The 15,599-nt window shown below is 39.0% G+C and overlaps 1 long non-coding RNA gene across 1 annotated transcript; it reads left to right on the top strand.

The window, feature by feature from the left end:
* Nucleotides 1-1,896: 1,896 nt before the first annotated feature.
* Nucleotides 1,897-3,323, top strand: LOC113660880. Its single transcript, XR_003444936.2, has 2 exons — nt 1,897-2,132; nt 3,074-3,323. It is a non-coding gene; the product is annotated as an uncharacterized LOC113660880 (long non-coding RNA).
* The last annotated feature ends 12,276 nt before the right edge of the window (nt 3,324-15,599 follow it).

Raw genomic sequence — 15,599 nt, 5'->3', positions numbered from 1 at the left:
AGGTTTTCACCTGCTTCAGAACCGGTTTTGAGCGTCTGATGAGTGGTCTGTATGCTGGAATTAGCATAACAGAGATGTGCTCTGAGTAGATGAGGTGGGGGCGGGGCTCCACACGATACGTGCCGGGAATGTTTGTGTATACAAGATCCAGCGTGTTTTCACCTCTCCTAGCAAAGTCCACATGTTGATGGAATTTAGGGAGCACTGACTTGAGATTTGCGTGATTGAAATCTCCGGCGATGATAAACAGTCCGTCGGGGTGAACATTCTGTAGGTCTCTAATAGCTCTGTATAGCTCATTTAGCGCCTCTTAAGCATTAACGCTAGGAGGAATGTAAACTCCGACAATGAAAACGATAGGCAATTCCCGTGGTAAATAAAATGGCCTGCATCTAACAGTCACAAACTCCACTGACGATGAGCAGTAAGTAGAAACAACCTTAGGTGAAAATAAAGAGACTAATATAGAGAGATAAGCCTATTCTTTTTTTTGATATCTGCTTCAGTTGTGGCTTTTATTTATAAAATAAAAATAGAATTATAAACAAGAACCCTTTTAATGTGAGAGTTTTTTCTTGTCAACCATATCAGATTAACTATTACAGACCAGCACCTGCCATGTCTGAACCATTAAGATTTTCTTTCATTAAATTTTTTCTTAGGAGGTGTAATGAAGCATCATAAGATGGAGGATCCATTTGCACGCTTTAATAAGAGACTCAGGGTACAATAGGCATGGGTCAGAGACAGCAAACACAACAACGTAGGAAGCAAAATCAGAATCGGTAATACAGGAAAAAAAGGTCAGGGCAGGCGACAGACAAACGTAAATCAAAGCAAACAGAACAAAATCAGAAACTGGAAGAACATAGGACATCAACGCTCAGACCGATAGCAGCGGCAAATCGAGACTTCGCAGTGAAATGGAGTTCAAGTTCATGCTTTATAGGAAGCAGGTGATTGAAAGCAGCTGGTGGTGTAATCATTACAGTGTGCTTTAACTCTCTACATTTGATTATATTGTCTTCTGGTACAGTAGGTTCCTGTCTTTTGTATACTATCTGCTTAACTCACTTTGTTCTAGAGTAGTGTGATTTGAATTGTGTTATATTCTATACCATTGTTGATTTTATAGTATTGGTCTTTGTTGTTCTCCCAGCTGATTAATCAGGAGTAGTTTCAGTCTCCCTTAAGGTGTGAATTGGGGGCAGGGCTTATCTATTTAAATTGAAGGTTCTCTCTCTAACATTAGTGTCTAGTACTGTTTGATATATTCTACCATACCTTAATTCTCACACTTGTTTGACTACAAATATGTGCCTTAAACCCATCTCTGTACTCAAGACCCACTCTCGCAGACGCTCTCATCTACAGAGCAGAGGTCACAATCCCAGTAACCTCATCTACCCTCCTCTGTTGTGTAAGTCTCAAACAGTGGTGGTAGGTGTGCTCTGGAATTGTCAGTCTGCTGTAAAGAAAGCTGATTTTATCTCTGCTTTAACTTCCCATTACTCCTTTGATTTCCTTGCACTAACAGAGACCTGGATATCCCCACAGAACACTGCTACACCAGCTGCTTTATCCTCTGCCTATGCTTTCTCTCACTCACCACGAGAAACAGGCAGGGGTGGTGGTACAGGTTTATTGTTGTCAAAGAAATGGTGCTTTACACCTCTCCTCTTCTCTCATTTAACCATCTCTTCTTTTGAATTCCATGCCATTTCAGTTACCTCTCCAATCAACCTTGTTATCATTGTTGTCTACCGCCCTCCTGGTCCCCTACACTCTAAAAAATGATTCATGCGGTTAGTTTGTAAAACTTAAAATAAACAATATTTTCAGCATAAAATAATTAAGTTTGTAATATATACTTGTATTGGTGAGTTGATAACTCATTTTAATAAGTCTTTCAAAATTAAAATAAAGAATACTGTCTTAACTTAATTATATATCGATTTTGAACACACACTTTTACCTTCTCGTAACAACAGAAAAATATTAAGTTAGTGAAACTTGTATATCTAGTGAGCATCCTTTAGAAGTTGAGTAAAGGCGGAATTTGCCCGGACGTGTTTTTCTGCCAGAGAAGGACTACTAGGAGCCGGAGAAACAGGAGAATCGAGGCTATATAGGTAAGTTAATATTTTTGCTTTGTTTTAATCTCAGCAGCTACCAACTGTATGCACAAAAAATCGTTGACTTAAGTAAAGTTGTCCGCAGATTCACAGATTCGAGTTTCCCGAGTCAATAACTCCTGAGCTAAACGCTACACCTCTTTTCTCTCGTAGTAATGTAGTGAGGCGGCTACAACCGCGTTTTCCTCAAAATCAACTTTCCTCCACGGTGGACAAAATACATATAAACCTAAATATGAAACAAAATGAATGCGGCAAACTTTACTTAATCAAATCGTTGTTGTCACACACTAAACTGAAAAGACAGTTTGAGCTAAGCTAATTCATCGATTCTAAAGTTAGATGTTTAGCTAGCTAGTGTGTTCAAAATAGGCATTATGTTTTGTTTTACAGTGGCAGCTAAATGATGTTAATTGATATCGAATATGTTTAGTGTCGTCCGAATTTAAAGTTTACACTGGGTTGATTAAGACACACACACACATATATGCATACATGCATATACATACATACATACGTACACACACACACACATATACAGTATGTATACATACATGTACATACATACATACATACATACATAAACCTGTAACAAGTTAAATAGTTAACTAATAAGCAAGTTAATTTAAGCACAATACCTAACATGACAATGTGTGTGCATGCCATTTTTATCTGCTGTCACGTTTTCACAGTTGATCCATCTTGTAACCTTGTAAACCTTGAGCTTTTTGTAAATTTGCCATTACAACATTCGAGTTTTTATTTTTCTTTCATATACAATCTGCAGCATTATGTTTGATGGTTAGGCAGCTGACATTTCTTTAAGTTTGCAATTTTTCATGGGTAGTAAGTTTTAACTCCTAAGATTTAACTCATGTGTCTAATGTCCTGTTCCTTTCCTTGACTTAAAACACTGACATTGATTTTGATCTACTTAGGATGATGAGGTGCCACAAATTTTGACCCAGCCAACGCCAGTATTATTATTGAGGGAACGGAAGTCCTGCAAGACCTGGATGTATCCAGAGCCTGTGCCCTGCTAGGGCTGGTATATGCTCTCAACCTCAGCTACCCAAAGGAACTAAAAAATACTTTTGAGGTGTTTCAGAAAATAATTCTTGAGCTGGATGGTCTGAAAGCTAGGCCGAAGGTAATGTCTTTAAACAATAAACTGTTGTATTCCTGAAATGTTACATGTAAAAGTTTTGTTGTGCATACACATACAGAAGCTGTAATTTTGACAATTTTTTACATGAAGGTTACAGTGTTGTATTTGTTTGAGACTTTATGGCGGCTGTAGTTTATGTGATGAAGGTAAAAATTAATACTTTGCAAAAAATTTAAAAAAAAGGAAGAAAACTTTTAGTTTCAGCTAGGTGGACCCAATAAGCTGACAATTGTGTCTGTTGTAGGAATTCATTTTCCACGTTCCCACTCTTCTTGTACATAAGTTGACATTGGTTTTATAATAAACCAGTTTCATCATAAAACTGGAAGTGCTGTGTTATTTCTCCTGACTGAAGTGAAATAAGTTACTTGTACTCAAAAAAATTAAGGTAACAATTTGCATGGACATATCTAAGTAGAATGGAATCAAAATAAAGAAGTTAGAATAGCTTAAATTATGTAATTTGACCATTTAATATCACCAAAACTTTGAAATTAAAATTAGGTTGTTTCAACTTCATTAAGCTCATAGAGGTTAAGTCAAATCATGTTGGTTGTACTAAACAAATTGGGTTCGTCTAACTATAAAAGGTACATGATATCTACTTAATAATGACTGAGTTGAAGCTACTTAAAAAGATGCATGCAAATTGTTACCTTAATTTTTTTAAGTTGAGCCAGCGTTTTATTTTTTACAGTGTAGGAGACTTCCTGGAAGAAATGGAGTCACTGCTTAATGCTTTCCCTTCCGATAACTCCCCCCTGACAGTGCTTGGTGACTTCAACCTTCCCTCTGACAAGCTACATTCTTCTTCCCTCCTGTCTCTTCTGACTCATTCACCCTCACACTCAACAGCTACATCCCCACACACAAAGGAGGCAATGTCCTGGACCTGGTCTTCACCCGTCCTTCTCCAGCTACAGATGTGACTGCTACCCCTCTACACATCTCTGATCATCAACTGGTATCCTTCACCATCACTCTACCTCTCCTACTTAAAACTACCTCTCGCCCCCTCGCTCTTACCCGCCGCAACCTTCACTCTGTCTCCCCTTCATCTGTAGCTTCTGGCTCTCTTTCTTCCCTTCCTGATCCTGAATCTTTTTCCTCACTACCCTTGGACTCAGCCACAGATACCTTCCTCTCATCTCTTTCCTCAACTATGGACTTCCTCTGCCCTATGTTCACTAAACCCAAGAAAACTTCTTGTTCTGCTCCTTGGCTTTCAGATGTGCTGCGCAACAATCGAAGAGAGCTAAGATCATCAGAGAGAAAGTGGAAGAAATCACAACTTGATGCAGATCTTGATTTTTACCGAACACTTCTTGTCAAGTTCTCCTCAGATGTGATTTCTGCCAAGACTTCCTTCTACAAGGAAAAGCTTGAAGCTTCCTCACATGACCCTCGGAAATTCCACAACATCATCTCTTCTCTGCTCAACCCCCCGGCTCCACCTTCTTCATCCTCCCTGACTGCAGAAGACTTTGCTGGTGAAAATCAGCAAGTGAGATCAGCACTGCTCGACTGGTTCCACCATCTCTCAGGGTAAGAGGCAAGTATACTACAAGACTCTTCTCTGTTCTGGCACCAAGGTGGTGGAATGAACTTCCCCTAGAGGTCTGGACAGCTGAGTCACTGGCTATTTTCAAGCGGCGGTTTTGCATTAAAAAAAAAAAAAAACCTTTGACACTTTTTCATTGTAACTTTGAACAAATGTTTTAAACTCATGGTATCTTAAGTATGTAACCTAGTGAACCAGCATTAATGTATTCAATGTTAGAGATTTAAGCACTTACGTACGTCACTCTGGATAAGGGCGTCTGCCAAATGCTGTAAATGTAAATGTACATGTAAATTACAGGAACGGTGGTTTGTGGGAGATGTAGTTCGGAAGCCAAACGCCGTGGGGAGCTTGGGTAAAGATATCAGGCAGCAGACTTTGGAGAGCCGATCCACGACGGTGAGGATGACAGTGCAATTTTCGGATTTGGGCAGATCAGTGACGAAATCGATGGCGATGTGGGACCATGGTCGCTGTGGTATATACAGTGGCTGCAACAAACTGGCTGGAAGCTGATGCAACGCTTTTGAGGTGTTGCACACAGTACATTTCCTGATGAAGTTGCTGATGTCGCCAGACAGAAGAGGTCCACCAGAACTTGTTTTGAGCCAAGCGGGCTGTGGCCGAGACGCCGGGGTGACCGGAACTAGGCGAGGTGTGCAGTAGCTGCAGCAGGGTCGAGTGTAGATTTTCCGGCACGTAGACCTTGGTGGTAGGACAGTCATTGGGAGGTGGAGAGAGTGCATTAGCCTGAACGATCTGAGTCAATGGGGACGATGATCTGGGTTTCGGGGGATAACGGGCTCTGCCGGTGAGCTTACGTCAGGTTCACTGTCAAGGTGGGAGACTGTGTCGGCCTTAAAAATTCTTAAAAAACACAAGAAAGAAACATACAGACATTCCATCTAGGGCATGTTAACATTTTGTTACAAGTTAAGTTTTGACATCTCTCCTTTAAAAAACAATACTCAAAAAATGTCTACAAATATAAATTTTAATAGGAAGCCAGTTTATAAAACTGTCTTTTTTTGCTAGGTAGATGTGTTTTCTCATGCAATGAATATAAGACATTTATTCAGCCACACAGAATCAGTTCTCTAGCAATCTCTAGCAAAGTAACAAATCTGACTCAAAAAAGTACCTGTTAAAGAAAGAGAGGGAGAGTGATAAATACAGGCAATTAAAAAACACAGTGAAGTGCACAAATACACACAAATGCCAACTTATATACAGCAACACAATAAGAAATGATCAAACCAAGGAACAGCAAGCACAACAGAAGTAAACAATCAACCATGTAAAAAACAAGGAAGGAAGGAATGAAGGAAAAGCAATTTTAGGGAATCATAAACAAATCACAGTACTTCTACACTTTGAAAATAATCAAGACATTATTATTTAATCCTTAACTAGTACATAGAAACTACTCATGTACACACACATATGAACTAATATAACATATGCATACACAGATATGAAAAAATTCATATCAATGTTTAGTTTCAACTCATGTATAATTGTAACAGCATTGTAACTACATTTTATTACACATATATATATATATATATATATATATATATATATATATATATATATATATATATATATATAAATATACACACACATTATATTACATCTTACTCTGCCAGTTAATAAGCATTAAAAAGTATATTCAATTTGCTGCTTTAGTTGGCTTGGAGGGCATGGTGTCAGTGTTCATGTACTCTGAAAAAGTTGGCTGATACCCTGGTCCACCAAAAGCAGAAATATCCTGCAGAATTCATTTTCAGAGACTTGGGGGAATCAGTAAAAGTGGTGAAGCTGTTCTATATAAGCCCCTGCTCAAGCCCATGCCCCTTTTGTCTAAAAGTGTAAAGTGCCCCTCTCTTATTAGTAGTATTATTATTATAAATAACAATACACTTCTATACCATTTGCCAGTAACAATAATAATTAACACAAAAAAATGTAAATAAAAAAAAATAGGCGGACGTATTTATGCAGAGGTGGAGCGTAAGGTGGATTTACCTTTACAGCGCTTTGCAGCCGCATCTTAGCCGCGAGTCTTCGAAACAAGAGCAGCAGACAGGTAACGTGGAAAATAGACATTTATCCTACCATTACTGTATGTTGTTGTAAACTTAGTGAGTGCAGTAGCACAGGACTTATGATTAATAATAAAAGTATTACTCGATTGCTGCCACGTTTCTGACATTAACATGTCTTTTTTTTTTCCAAGGACATTAATAGACACTAGCATAGTTAAGAATGTGCTCATGTCATTAGCTCGAGGAAATGCATTTAGTAAAATTAAATCTAATTCCATGTCCAACTCTAACGTAAAACACATTTTATATTTGATTTAATGATAGCTAACGCTTCATCCATGTAATACAAATAAAGTTTTCAATATCAACAAAACTAAACATGAATTCAACATGATTAACTTATTGATTCTCACTGTTATCATCATCTCCTTATTTTTTGCTTGATGTGTACATTCTATGTCTATCAACAAATTTAATAGAATGCCAAGGAAATAAATGATGAGTCAAGAAAAGGATAGAGAGATAACAGAGGAAGGAGCTGCAGGAGCAGATATTAAGTACCAGATTCAGGGCACAAGTGAACAAGACATTAAAGGTGCCCTTCCATTCAAAATAATTTTTACTTGTATTTTTTTATATGTGTTATGTCCATATGTGTTTGTGTTGTGTCGGGAATGTGAAAATGAACTGCTACCTCCCCTGTCAGTTCTAGCCACTTAAAAGAAATAAGTGGAGAAATCAGGTCAGTTAGAAAAGCTGCTCAGAGTGACGTAGAAATGATCGAGCTCATTACTATTCATGAGCTCTCCCACTTGAGACCGCGCCTACAGAATTCGTGTAGCTCATTGAGGTTCCTTTACAGCAAGTATGGCTGAACGTCAACGGTCAGGTTTTTTGCGAACCAAAACTTATTAGGCTAATACATTGGTATAAATTCAGCTGCTTATGTAAGGGATAATTGTAAATTGGTAATAATAAGGGTATTGTTCGCGGGTATTTGCGAGGCAACATCTTAGCTGACTCACCTTCAATGGAATTCTAAATAATTGAACGGATCTCTCGCAGAATGATATGAAAGACATGAATTAAAAGCACAAAATCCGTTGCCATTCACTGCGGTTATTATATAGCCTAATTATATAGATGTAACAGACCTTGGAAGGCCCATTCATGTGAATGAAACTTTATGCAGCAGCACTCTGAAGAAAATGCAGGCATCGCCCTTTTTGTCATCTACACACATTTGGCCACTAGCCAATGGTGTAATGGTTTAAAAGTGATAATGTCAGAAGACAATTGCCACAAATACATTTTATTATGTTTCAAAATGCTTGATGGTTTACTTAAATAGTTAAATTACCATCCAGATACATCCATGGCTAAACGAGCTGGTTGTGGTTCTTCTAGTGCTTCTGTCTCCTCTTCAGATTCAAGGTCATATATACCTGAAGAAGCCATTCTGCCACAAATCCAGGTGATTGAAAAACAAAGTTCCTCTATCCTAGGCTACTTATTGCACTGGGTGAATGAATAGTCATGCTCTCATATCCTAGCGGTTAGCCAATCGGAGCCAAGCAGCATAGCTCATTGAATATTAATGAGAACTGGCGCAAATCGAGCTGAATCTTCTTTCAGGCTTTCTATACCACACTAGAATGGCTTGAAATAGGGTAACCAAGGCATTTTTTCCCACAAAAAAATGTTACAGAGTCCATGGCAGACATTACCACAAAAGTAATGAAATACGTGTGGCAGGGCATCTTTAACCAATCCTTGTTGGCCTTACAGTTTCCAACAGACCCAGCTCATGTTGATCAGCTTAAAATACAGGTTAATAGCGACTACATACAGTTCTGCTGCTCTCTTGGGCCATGTCAGCCAGTAGCTGATCCACAAGGACGGTCTTTTCAGAGCCAGTGGTATGCTGGTAACAAATGGCTGGAGTATTCTCTGTTTAAGTTTAAAGCCAGGACTGCATGGAGAACAAGTGGAGTTGTCAACTGGAGGAAGGCTGTTGAAAAGATTCATGAGCATTCAGCCACTGAAGCCCATATGATCATTATGGTGAGGTGGGCCAACTATAGAAGAGGGCCTTTAGTTGAAGCTTTTAAAGCTCAGGCTGCAGAATGTGTGTTACAAAATGAAAAAGAAAGACAGAACAGAGAAATCATGTTTCGCTTAATAGACATCACAGTATATTTGGCAAGACAAGGACTGGCATTTAGGGGACATGACGAAAGCAGCACCAGTTCTAACAGAGGAAACTTCCTTGAGCTTGTGCACCTCTTTGCAGAATATGACAGTGTCCTCAGAATGCATCTTGAGCGTTTACAGATCACTCAATCCCAAAAGAAGAAAGCACAGGTGACATTTTTATCCAACAGAACCCAAAATGACCTGATACGATCTCTTGGAACACAAGTAAGAAATGTCATTCTTTATCAAGAAATTAGACATTAATGAGGCCAAGATATTTTCAATTCTTCTGGATGAAACTACAGATGTGTCACACTCCGAGCAAGTATCCTTTGTGGTCCGCTTGGTCCATGACATGCAAATAAAGGAGCGTTTCATCCAAGTGTGTCAGGTTAAATCAACCACTGGCCAAAACTTGGAGGAAGTGGTAATTAGAGATGAGCCGGAAACTCGGCTGAAACGAGTATCTGGTATGGATAAAGCACTTCTGCCGAGTACGAGTTTTTGTCAGGACCCTGGCAGAGGTGGCTTGGAGACAGACCCGTACGCAGGATAGCTTCAAATGAAAGGGGTTTAATACATTAGGGAGACAAACATAAACCACAACACACGGGGAACTAACAATATTATCAATGAAGCCTAATGCAACGCGGCTCACATATATAGCGACACGGACAATCACACACAAAGGGAAACAGGTGTGATGACCGGGGAGGAGCAGACGTGGACGGGGCAATCACGTGACACAAACAAACAACAAACGCACATGGCACCAAGTTTGCGCTGATCCCTAACGGATCCGTGCTGATCCCTAACAGTATCATACGAGTAAATGTAATAGTAATACGAGTAATACGAGTCAATGATTGAAAATCATCATTGGGTAGCTGATTGTGTCAGCGTTCTGTGATAGGCTAGTCACAGTGCCCCTTCCCTACACACATAGCTCTCTGTCTTTCCCTCAGTCACTCGGGTTCGTGGGTCTTTTCTGTTAATGTTTAGGGTTTCTTCAGCTTTTTACTTTGGGTTGTAACTTTAATAATACGTACTTACTAACCAGTAGAGTTCTGGTAAACGGGGGTTTGTTCAGACGTGGTGCTTGCTTGGTAGAATGCAACTCTGCCTGTCGGAGATTTTTTTTCTTTTTTAAACCTTCAGCTGTCTCTAACCAGTAACCAGACACTGAGTGTCTGACACGTTTTTGCTGTATTTCATAAAAACATAAAGGTAGTAAGCTAGTGTTATAAAAATAAAAAAATAATTATTAAGCTACACACACATACTCATTCACACACACCTGGTGTGGAAATAAAAAGTTTTTTAAAAGAACCAAAAAAAAAAAAAAAAAAATCACACTGATCATAAAAAAATGAAAAGTTAAAAAAGAAAGTTATGTTGTTCATTACATTTTACTTCATAATTTCACTGCATTGTTTTGTTTTCATTGTTACAAAACTTGTTCTGTATATAGTTTGTTTGCTATCGTGATCAAAACCATTGATCTGAAGCTCAATCCTGATGCTGTCCTGTAAATATTTTTCCAATCAGCAATACATATAACAATTTCTGATCAACCCATATCAATATATATACGGTTAAAATAACATACCGGTTAAAGCCCCACCCATTTCAAGACAAGCCCCCTACTTCCGGGTTAGGCCCCACCCACTCCGAGTACAGATACAGATAATTCATATGGTTAACAGATACAGATATAGATAATGCTGAACTCGCTCATCCCTAGTGGTAATGTACTTTCTTTCAAAAAATGGGTTGAATGCTGAAAATATCCGGGGCCAACATGAGTGCTTGTTACAAGGGGCTGCATGCTAGAATTCAGAGGCAAAATTAAAAAGTTTTTCCATTTGTGCACTGCCACGCACACTTTAAACTTAGTGTTAGTGGAGACTGCTAAATCAAGCCCCCATTTGTGCGTTTTTTTTTATTTGGTAGAGAGGCTCTACACTTTCCTGTCTTCTTCCAGCAAGTGTCATGCTGCATTCATAGAAATGCAAAAGTTGTTGTATGCTGGAGAAATAAACTGGGAATTAAAACAGCCGAGTGACACATGTCCTGTCATGAAAATGCCTTAAAAGCACTGCAGAAAGCCTTTTCTGCAGTTATACAGCTGTTGAGAAAAATCTCAGACAGCAATCCACCAGATCCAGCTGCAAGTGATGCTCTAATGTTTTTTGCAGCATAAATTTTGAGTTTATGCTTTGTTTGGAGGTGGCCACCCCAGTCTTTCAGGAGACTGCTGTTGCCTCAGCTGCTCTTCAGCATAAAGATGTAGCTCTAGCAGTGTCATACACATTGGTGGAAGGAGTGCTAAAAAGGCTTCAAGAACTGAGTACAGAAAGTGATTTCAAGGTTGTTTTTGAAAAAGGAAATTAGCGGGCTGAGGCTGCTGGAATTGAATTTCCTGACAAAATACCTGGTGAGTGAAGACCCATAAAAATACCTGCAAAGTATAAGTACAGTTCCAAGTCAACAGGAGAAGACCATCACCCTGAGAATTTGGAGGAGTTCTACCAAACAAGGGTGTACTACATCTTTTTGCAAACCATTATTCAAGAGATTACTCGAAGGAAACGATAATAGTTCAACTGACATTATCCTCAAATGCTTACACAATCTGACAGTAGCATCCAAATGCAAATGGTCAAAAGGAGTAGAACCTGGTGATGCTGAACTTGTCAGAACAGTTAGTAAGTTCTACTGGATTGAGGAAGAGGTCTTCACAGAACTTAAAGTGTTTCATGCATCCTACTCCTTCACCAAAAGTAATGTCCAGGAAATGCTAAAGTGCCTAAAAGACAATGAGATTGAGTCTGTTTTCCCCTCTCTTTCTGAACTCCTAAAAATTTATGCAACATTGCCTTCTACAGTTGAGAGGTCATTTTCTAAGTTAAAACTTGTGAAATCCAGTCTTCGAAGTCTGTGTAATGAAGAGAGACTTTCTGACCTACTGCTGCTCTCCATTGAGCGAGACATTCCAATTAATCGTGATGAAGTCATTCAGATATTTAAAAAGACAGCAGATATACGAATACTGATTTAAAAACAGGTAATTTCATAAATAAGTTAAAAATCTGTACAAAAATACATTTGATGTTTATTAAAGTATGTTCATTTGATGTTTATTAAAATAAACATGCAGTGGGGCAGGGTCCTTCCGCCCCTGCCCCACTGCAGGTCTGTTCATGCCGCTGCCTGTGTTGATAGCTCCACCCACACATACAGTACATATGTAACCCAAGAAACTAATGGAAAGAAATGTGTCTTTATCATCGGATAATTTTTTGTTTATTTTTTGTTTATTTTGTGTTTTAAGAGTTTTAAGGGGGTTTTGGAGCATGTGAAGACTGCCTATTTTATATGCCATGCGAAATAACGCATCATCCGTTGAATTACTGTTTTTATCGTTTGTCTCCTGCTGGAATCTACTCCCCTGGAGCGTCTCCCAGGACTTACAACATTGTGAGGTTACAGCTGGTGTGGACTTCCCCAACCTGGCTTTAAGGTACACTGCTCGCGAACTGTTAGACTTTAAAGGAAAGCTTTGTTTGGCGAATGACATATATGCTCGCTGCGAACATGCTGGGATATTGAGACCAAAGCGCTATATACATTGTTTGCTTGGGCACAGCTTCTCTTGCTTGTCATCAAATAATGTCGTTTATCTTACATATCTGCGCAAAACTCAAAGGCTGTCGTGTAGGCCTATGGGGGTTAATTTTAACAACCTATCGGCTCTTAAGCGAGTGCGGGTTCCCCCGGTTTTATCAGCTGTTCGCCGCATGCTGAAATCGGCACTTTTCAATGCGCGTTCTGTCAATAACAAGGCTGTGATGTTATCTGACATCATTACAGAAGAAAAATTGGACCTTGTGTGTCTAATGGAAACTTGGCACAAAGAGTCTGATGGTCCTCTTTTCAATGAACTTACTCCTGCTGGATATGGATTGTTTAATCTCCCGTGATCCTCTGGTAGAGGTGGGGGAATCATTGTTCTATATAATCACCAACTTATTATGAGCCCTGTGGATGTCCCTCAGTTTAACTCGTTTGAATGCCTTGTACTGAGTGTATCTGCCTCCCTATCCACTGCCATAGCTACAGTATATAGGCCTCCTAAAGAATTTATGTCTAAATTCGCAGATATGTTGTCCTTATTGTGCCTCAAATTTGAGAGAATTCTCATTGTGTGTGACTTTAACATCCACATGGACATAAAAGATTCTAAAACAACAAAATACTTTTCATCTCTATTGGGGTGTTTCGATTTGATTCAGCTAGTGGACTGTCCCACTCAAAATCAAGGCCACACTCTTGACTTAGTGATCCTAAATGGTCCATTTGTGTCCCAGATGTCCACCTCTGACTTAGGACTATCTGATCATTCTTCTGTCTATTTTTAATATGGAACTACTTGATATGAGCACTACCTCTTCGCGTATTATAAAGTATCACAAATGGAGATCTATTGACCCCTCTGATTTTGCTGAATACATTGACTCTTCTTTAAGTTGTTTTTCTCCATCTGCTGCATTGAAAGTCAAAGTCTTCATGGTGAACTCTGTTCTCTCATCTGTCCTGGATTTATTTGTCCCTTTGAAGTAACGATCCGTTTCCTTTGGATGATCCTCACCCTGGTTTAATGATGATTGTTTCATTCCATCAACAAACTACTTAAATGTAATAACTCTGACTGGTTCTGCCTCAACTCACCTTTGTAATAAGTTTCTTGAATTCTTTAGCTCCAAGATTGATTATACTCGTGAATGTATTATTTCTTCTCTTCCTATGTCTGTTTCTCCTTCATCTACTTCAATATTTTCTGGTACCCATCTCTCAAACTTCTCCACAATGGACTTGAATTCCCTTTGCAATGAGGTTTCAAAATTGAAAGCTGCCACTTCAATTGTTGATCCAGTACCAACCAGGCTGTTTCATTCATTCATGTCCGGCTGTATTAATCATTATCAATGATTCTTTGTGTACTGGTGTGGTGCCAGCAGCATTTGAAATTGCCACTGTTTTAAATCACCAACAATAGCCACAGCTCTGACAGCCTGGTGGAAATTTCATCAAATCAAGAAATTGGTCCAGAAATACGGCATTGGGAGTAATTGTTTTTTGGAATATTTACAAATCAAATCATCTATTCAATCAAAAATCGACACTCAGACAATTAATCTAGACCTTTCGCTTCCAATTTCAGAACTAATTAATATAACATCACCAAAAAATTACTCTCCAAAATATATAAAATAATATCCAAATCAGACAACACATTAAGCCTACCCAATGCTAAATGGGAATGAGACTTATCTATTGCTCCCAATGCCACTTTCTGGACATAAAAAACTTACTTACAACTTTTATAGTATAAAGTACTTCATTGATTTCACCTAACTGGACAGAAATTATTTAAAATGGGTTTTGCTTCAGAAACAGGCTCACATTGCACACAAAACACCCCAGACACATATTTTCACTCTGGCAATGCACCATGGTTAAAAAATTCTGGGAAAACGTTATTATCGCCCTTATGGGTTGTCACATCCCGCTGTCTCCCTTCCTCTGTATATTAGGTGACTTATCCATAATCAATTTAAACAGTACAAACAGTCAATTACTCCTGGTGGCTCTAACTATCGCCAAGAAAACTATCCTCATGAACTGGAAATCAAGGAACACCATGCACATTACAACTTGGAAAAATTTACTAATAGAGTACATCTCCATGGAAAACATGTCTACCTACGCTCAAAATAATACATCAGAATTACACCTGTCTTGGTTATCTCTCTTTAACTTCAAACAGTCATGAATCCACTGACCTTCTTTTTCTGAAGCCATCCTCAATGATACACCATCAATAATCACACATGATTGGGAGGAGGGGGGTCAGGAAGAGGCAGCAACACAGACTAATATATTTATATATTTATATAATATATAAATAAAATACTTATAAGATTATATTTAAATCTCTCTCTCTATTTCTCTCTCTCTCTCTCTCTCTCTCTCTCTCTCTCTCTCTCTCTCTATTTCCCTTTTTTGCTGCTTCTGGACCCTGGTTGGATGTGGGATACCAGTCCCTGCCATGTGCAGTTCTGATTAGTTGTGGGTGGGTGTGATGTGGGGCTGGGGGCATTGGGCTTTCACCCTCCAGCTTGTACTTTTGTCTGATATTTCTTGTCTCCGGCTGGCCCAGCACTTGTCTCGCTGTTTTAATGCATCACATATTAGATGAGGTGCACACACATTCATTTGGAGCATTTTCTATATATATATGAGCACATACATAGGGCAAGTGTGGCGTGGGCGTGGTGGTCTGGGCTGGTTCCATGCTACACGCCATGCTTTTTTGGAACCCTGCATGGAACCAGCCCAATTTTTTAATACACTAGTTGACAAACATATCATGAGTATAACAATGAAAGCAGCCATATTTATTCCACAAAAACTATAGGTGGTCTATA

This window comes from Tachysurus fulvidraco, chromosome 13, assembly GCF_022655615.1.
Source record: "Tachysurus fulvidraco isolate hzauxx_2018 chromosome 13, HZAU_PFXX_2.0, whole genome shotgun sequence".
NCBI classification, from domain to species: Eukaryota; Metazoa; Chordata; class Actinopteri; order Siluriformes; family Bagridae; genus Tachysurus; species Tachysurus fulvidraco.
The sequence above is the reverse complement of the archived record's forward strand: the minus strand, read 5'-3'. Positions and strand labels throughout refer to the sequence as shown.